This window comes from Haliaeetus leucocephalus, unplaced genomic scaffold (assembly GCF_000737465.1).
Source record: "Haliaeetus leucocephalus isolate CR32 unplaced genomic scaffold, Haliaeetus_leucocephalus-4.0 Scaffold223, whole genome shotgun sequence".
NCBI classification, from domain to species: Eukaryota; Metazoa; Chordata; class Aves; order Accipitriformes; family Accipitridae; genus Haliaeetus; species Haliaeetus leucocephalus.
Window position 1 is genome coordinate 617,737 of NW_010972659.1, and position 6,852 is coordinate 624,588.

A 6,852-nucleotide genomic window follows, 5' to 3' on the forward strand; every position below is an offset into this window, starting at 1 on the left:
TCCCACCTTATCTGAGCATCTGTACCCCAGAGCAACCCTGGGAAGAAAAGCCACCCTTGCCTGCTTGCAGAAAGCCAGGGAGCTGCCACGGTAAAAAGTCAGCTGGCGCCATCCTTAATAGCACGCTGTTACCTTGCCCGAGATGGGAATTTGCCTAGAAAAAATCATTTTGCTCCTGCTCTCCTTCACAAATCTCTTTATTTTGGATGAGGTGACACAGCAAGGGCAGCGCTTGCTGGGGACTGGAGATGCACACTGCTACCTGTGCTGGCTCCTGTGGTGTGTCAGTGCCCAGGGTGCCAGCAGCCAGCCCAGCTCCGTGCCTGGCTCAGGCAAGCCACAAAGCCGCCCCCAATGTGTGGCTCCAGGCCTGGCACCCACCTTTCCCTAAAAAACAGGTTTTCTGGGTTTCTCCTGCCCCAGAAGCTGGTCATATGCCTTTGCTTAGAGAAAAAACCCTGTCCCCACTCCTGTCCCGTTTCTCAGAGCAGTGGCACCATGGAGACCCTCTCAAAGTGGGGTATTACCCACTGAGACCAATGCTCTAGGAAACATGGGCCAGCCTGGCTCAGGGCTCCTTTTGCACCTCCCTGCAAGCCATGGGCCATCCGTGAGCACCTTGCATGCCCATGCACCCTTGCCAGAGCTAGGAGACTGACGGAGACGGAGATAGCCCCCGGTGGGAACAGCCCCAGGGAAGGAGCCGTTGGAGCTGTGAGTGCAAACACCTGGAGCTCAGCCCCAAATACTGCTGCCCACCCACAGGGCTTGAATCCCTGCCCAGGCTGGAGAGGTGGGATGTGGAGGGATGATAACTACCCACGTCCTTCACCTGCATGCACTGGCTTTTCCTCTGCAGGATGCATCAGCTGAAGCACAAAGCAAGCATCTGTGACCCTGGGAAGGTATTAAGGGATGCAGATGCCCCACACTCCCTCCCCATTGCCGCCAGCCTTCTGCTGCAGGGCAATTGGCTGCAGTGCTTGGTGGCTTCCTCCTGAGAGGGTGGGTGTTTGGAGATTCGAAACAGCTTGTTTACCTTTGGCCGTTCTGCTAAAAAAATAAAGCTGTGAAGGAGAGATCCTTATCTTTATGATCTGCTGGGATTTCCCTTGCTGCAGTTTGTGCTGGGGGCTTCTGGTCTGCTGTTTCCTCTGTAACCCCTGATTCTGCTCCAGAATGGAGCACTTCAGCCTCTCCTTGTTGCCCTGATGCACAGTGCCCTGTGCTCCAGCCCCCTGGCCAGCTTGGTATCTTTTAAAAGGTGGCTGCTCCTGTCCCTTTGCAAGGGGGTTGTGCTAGGGCACTCCCAGGCAGGGTGTGTGTCTGCAGGACCAAGGGCTGTCCCCAAAGAATGCTGCTCCTCCTCAGTGGTGCCCCTGAGGGATAGCTGTCCTCCCTCCTGCCTCTCCTCCAGTTCAGCATCATCACTGCTGTCTCAGCCACGGCTAAGCATGGAGCAGGGGAAATAGGCTTGAGGACAGCAAAATGGCTGGATGGTTTACATTTGCTCTTTGCTGTCTGCAAAAGATCCAAGGAGGATGCTTGGCACTGCTTGGAGTGGGCTGGGAAGGCATCCTTGCCAGGAAGGGTAGCTGTCTCTTTTTATACTTCTAGGAAAAGGCTGCATGCTGGATCTGGCTCTGGTGTAAAGAGAGCTCAGCTGCAGGCCTTGCTGCGTCCTAGGACTGCTCTCGAAGGGCACAGCCACCCCAGAATCTGTGATGGCTGCTGAAGTGGTAAAAATAATGAGTATAAATGGTGCATGCTGAAAAAAACTGGGAGCAGAAACGGTCTGGGAAGGGGCTAACAGGGACCTCAGGGAGTTTGCCAGACATGTGCAAGCTCCTGGGTTGGGGTGGATCATCCCCCTGGAAAGGCATGGAAAGGTGTCAGGCAGGCTCTGCCCTGCACTGAGCCCTGAAGCCAGCCAAGGTATGTTATCTGGAGAGTATCCAACAAGCAAGATAGACCTCTGTGCTTTGTAGGGCTTTGGGGCTTGCTGCCTACACCAAGGGAAAATGAAAGTATGTTCAGGGGAGTGGAGGGCACTTGAGAGCAGGAAGGAATGAAATGAATGCAATTAGGGGTGGTCTTTTGGCTCTGCGGAAGAGATGAGCTGTGCTATAGCATCACTGCAGTTTGAAAGACAAGACAAGCTGGTGGAAGACAGGCAAGGGGTAAAAGGAGAAGCACGGCACCACGTGGGCATCGGGGCTTTCACTGTGCGGCTTCAGGAAAGGATGGAGAGCGCTGCCAGCCTTGTGCCACCCCTCCCGCCTGGGGCTTGCTGGCACGGGTCCTAGGTGCTGTTGTGCACCAACAAGCTGCTGAGCATCTGCATGGGTGTGGAGACAGGGGCTTAGAAGTGTAATCCATGCTGTAATCCATGGCAGGAGAAAACCAGGTTTTCTACCCAGGTAGCTCATCTCTGCAGTTTGGTGATGAAGGCTGAAGGCTGGCCCATCTTCTGCAAACTGCAGGGCAGGGGAGCCCTGTGCCACCCCCAGTGTGTGGCTGGGTGGGAGCCGGGGGTTCCAGTCCCCCCAGCTGGAGCCAGGGCTGCATCTGGCGGCTGCTCAGCTGTTCCTCGAGCGCTTGGTGCCTCCCTTCCCCAGGAATATGTGCCCAGCCTGGCGAGCATGCTCCGCTCCCTGGGAATCGCCCAAGTGACGCATTTTATTGCAAAGAAATGGAAAATATTCTCCGCCCAACTGCTGGAGGGGTTAGTACGTGTTTTTCCACCCGGTTTTCATGCTGTGCCTGCTGGATGTGCTCCATGAGAGGGTGCGTGGGAGAGGAGGGTGCTCTGTCCCCTGTCCCAGCAGTGGTGTCCCCAGGGCTGGGGGTGGCATGTCCCAGGCTGCCACTGACACCACGCAGGCTGGCTGGGGCAATCACGGTTGCCTGCCAAGGGCTCGGCCGGGAGCTAGCAAGCAATGATTCTCGGGCATCAACACCTCCCATCATTTCTTCTCTAGCTTTGTCAGAAAACCAGCCTCCCCCTCCCTCTCGGTTTTGTTTTCTCCAAGAACAGAATAGTGCACGTGCTGCTGATCTTTCTGGTTAGGGCTAGTTTTATCCCCAAACCATGATGCTCCCAACCCCAGAAAGCCTACACTTTGGGCTGTTTCTATTTTCTGAGAGTAAAGTGAACAATTTCACTGGAGGAAAAAAAAAACAACAAAACAAACAAAAAAAACCACAAAAAAAGCCCTGAAAGTGAGTTTTGCTTTGCTTGCCTTCAAGCCCATGGTGGGGCAGGGGAAGAGAGTGCGACTCTGTCACCAGGAGAGCATGGGGAGGCCCTTCCTGGTATCCCGAATGCATGACGTCCCAGCATCCTGCAGCACCCCCACAAGGAAAGCATCCCTGCAAGAGCTGGGGGGGCCAGAAAAAGGAGCCCAAAAGCATTATCTCCTCCTCCAGCTCCCACGCCGCATCCGCAACATCCCCTCTTGCTCAACCCTCTCATCTTTCCTAAGAAGCTGAGCCAAGCTTTCCCACAGACTCAGACAGCTATTAGAGAAATATTATTACCAGATGGTTTGTTTTTTCCATAGGACCAGAGGCCAGCGTGAGGTAACGGGGAAAATATTAACCCACGCCACACCAGCCTGGGTGTGGGGTTGTGGCTTTGCTGGTGGAGCTGTGCTGTGTCCTGGCAAGCAAGGGGTCTGCAGAGTCAAGGGGGGGGGGCACTCACACTCCATGCATGCTGGACCAGTGGGGTGGCTGGAAACCCCCTCTTGGACTGGCAGTGGCCCCATGGGTAGCTTGGGAAGGCTTTGATGGGGAAGGGAAGAGCACGTCCCCAAATGGTGCTGGAAGGGAGGGAAGGGTCGCCCCAGGCCAGCTCGAACTGGTAGGACCAAAGCCCAACTGGCAAACTGCACAGTGGGGAAGTTCAAGCCAGGTCAGATGAGCCAGTGATTCAAGCGGAGGAGAAGCGCCGCATCCTGGCTGTTCTGCCTTTTGCAGGGTCGATACGAGCGCTAGGCAAAGAAAAGGTGCCACTTTGATGTCAAGGGATTTGAAAGATGCTGCATGGCGTGGGTTGGCTCTTCCACTGAGTCTTTTTGCAGGTGGGTGGATGAGCGTGAGACCCTCCTCTGGTGCTGCTGAGCCCACTCTATGCCCATGGTAGGATGGTTGCAAGGCACCACCTGCTTGTGCTGGGAAAGCTGCCATACTGGGAGAGGTGATGCTTTCCTGCTCAGAGGGGTTTCTCTGCTGCCTCCTCCTGCAGAGATCTGCTGTGGAAAGCTAAATTGTCATGTGCAGGAACGCCACAAGCCACTCTCTTTCCAGAGGGGTTTGTGGTTGGCACAGCACTCGGCTCAGACCACAGCTGCTCCTGTTGTGCAGGTCTGAGCATGGAGATGGGGCAGTCAGTTGGGATGCAGCTGAGCCATACATAGGCAAGCTGGGTCATGCACCTTGCGGGGCTGGGGTCCTACAGCCAGCCTGGGGATGTGCAGCCCATGGTAACCAGAGTACATGGAAACCTTTCCTAGCAAATGCCTTCACCATCCCAAATGCTTAGCAAGTCTTGGGCGCTTACATCCCCAGGAGCAGGGGGAAGGTGGTGCAGCCAGCTGGCAGGACACTAGTGTGCTTCATGTGGTTGCAACCAGGGAAATTTCAGTGCTTGTTAATTGTGGCATCTCCTGGGACCATGTGAAAGGACAAAGTAGCCCCAGCTGCAGAAGATGGAGCTGGAAACCTGGCACTTGATCCTTCCCTGCTTTCCAAAGCACCCTTTGGTTATGAGCACGTTGGAGGGTTCAATCCTGGCTTTTCCCAGGGGAATTCATTTCAGCTTACTTCCATATTTCCTATGGAAGGAGTGTTTTCCATTTCTAAGTGGACTTGATTAAAGGGAAGGAAAGATTGCAAGAAAGAGTTAATAGCAGAAAAATGGAACAAAGTCATTCTTTTCTCAATCTCTGAGAGGAGAAAAAGCAAAAATTGTCTGAAGTGCACTTTTTTTTTCTGCACCCCAGTTTGTTCTGGAATTGGACTAAAAGTTTATTGATTGCTGTGCAATGCAGTGCTGTGGGATGGGACGTGGGATGGGGAGCACTCATCCCCTAGGGCATGCAGGTACCATGGAGGGGCTCCCCTTGCCCACCTGCACAGCACTCTGGAGGAAAGCCAGCCCCACACAGGTAGATGGAGGGGGTCCCCCACTCCTGGAGAACCCAGTGTGGCAGAGCCAAAGGGCTCAGCTTCCCTGGCCTCATCTGAAGAAGGGAAAAGGGACATCCTTCACAGGCATTTGTCCTTAAATTTCAGGACATGATTGCATGCTGCTAGGCCCAATGATTGCAACATCCCTGGGGACAGCCTGCAAACTGCTGCCCAGCTATCAGCTGGATTTCTACAAAACTAGCCCGTACTTTTCCAAGAAAATGGCTGTTCAATGCCCCGGGGACGCTGCTGGCTGCTGGCCCCAGTTTAGCACCACAGACCTGGAAAAGGCAATGCTTTTGCAGCTGGACACAGATCCAAGCCTGCGGTCTGGTCAGACAGCAGAGATGATGTGCCTGGGACGTCACGCCTGATAACAGCCCCTGAGGCTGGTGGCTGGGTGCTGGGCAGAGAGCGGGGTCCCCAGCGGGGTGGGGGGAGCCCTGCCTTGCTGGGTCCCCGTGCCAGGGTGCACGGGGTCTGACAGACTGCAGCTGCGCGGAGCCATATACGGTCAGCAGGCGCCTTGCACAAGCCATACCATTATCATTAAGTCTTTGCTGGCGTGGCTAACTGGCCTCCAGCTTGCAAGGCTCTGTGGAGCAGCCGGGCTGTTCCCGAGACGGATGTGCTTTTCCCTTTCTGTAAAGCTGGGGGGGAATCAGCTCTTTTGCTGCTCGGGGTAATTCCCTGGGAGGGAAGGGGACAGAGGAAGGGATAAAGCACAGAGGAAATGTCTCTGGTGTGCAGATTCATGGGATGCCTCTGCTGAGCTGATGGATGAAGACAGATCCCTTCCCAGCACCCCCCTTCCTGAGATCCTCTGGCTGTTTTTCAAAATCCTAGGTGAGCTCCCTCCTGGGAGCCCCGAGGAGGCATGCTGGAGAGCCAAATCAGGTCTGATCCCCTGTGAACTGTCATGGAGCAGGATTTGTCCCTGGACATGCTTGCCCTCTTGGAGAGCATTTTCAGAAGGTTTGAGATGCCTTGAAAACTTGCCTTTTGGTGTCCTCATCTCCTGGTGCCACCAGCACAGCTCTGCAAAGCCCACCCACCTCTGTGCCTGGGTGGTTACTTACACCAGCCAGGCTCTCACCAGTACTAAAGCTTATCGGCTAGGGGAAAAATGCTTCATTCAGCACAACAAACACCTGGCTCTTTTAGGGCTGGGTCGTCTCTTCCCACCCCCAACACACACACACAGTTTTGTTTCACATTTTGGTGTCACCCCTCAATGCTGCCCAGCCTCCATCCAAGGAGGAGCCCTGTTGGTCTGGCGGCCCCTCAGCTGAAGCACATGGCGCCCTGAGGCTCTCCAAAGCCCTAGAGAAGCTGTGGGGGCAGGGTGCAGGGGTGCCCAGCAGCAGTCCTGTCCCTCTTTGAGACCACCAGTTTCTCCTCTTTCCTTTGTTTTAACATCAGCTTCCACAGATGCACCTGAATTTGTGTTGGCATGAAGGAGAGCGCCTGTTGTGCTGTTGGGTTTATGAGGTTTCAGTCTGTGTTTTTTTCCACTGACTTTGGATGTTGTTTATCCAAAGAGTCATTATTTGATGCACCTGCCTCAATAGTGTGGACAGGCTCCTCCACTGATGTAATTTGTCATTAGTGGAGCTACAGCTTTTTTTTTTTTTTTTTTAGTTGTCTCAAGACAACTTC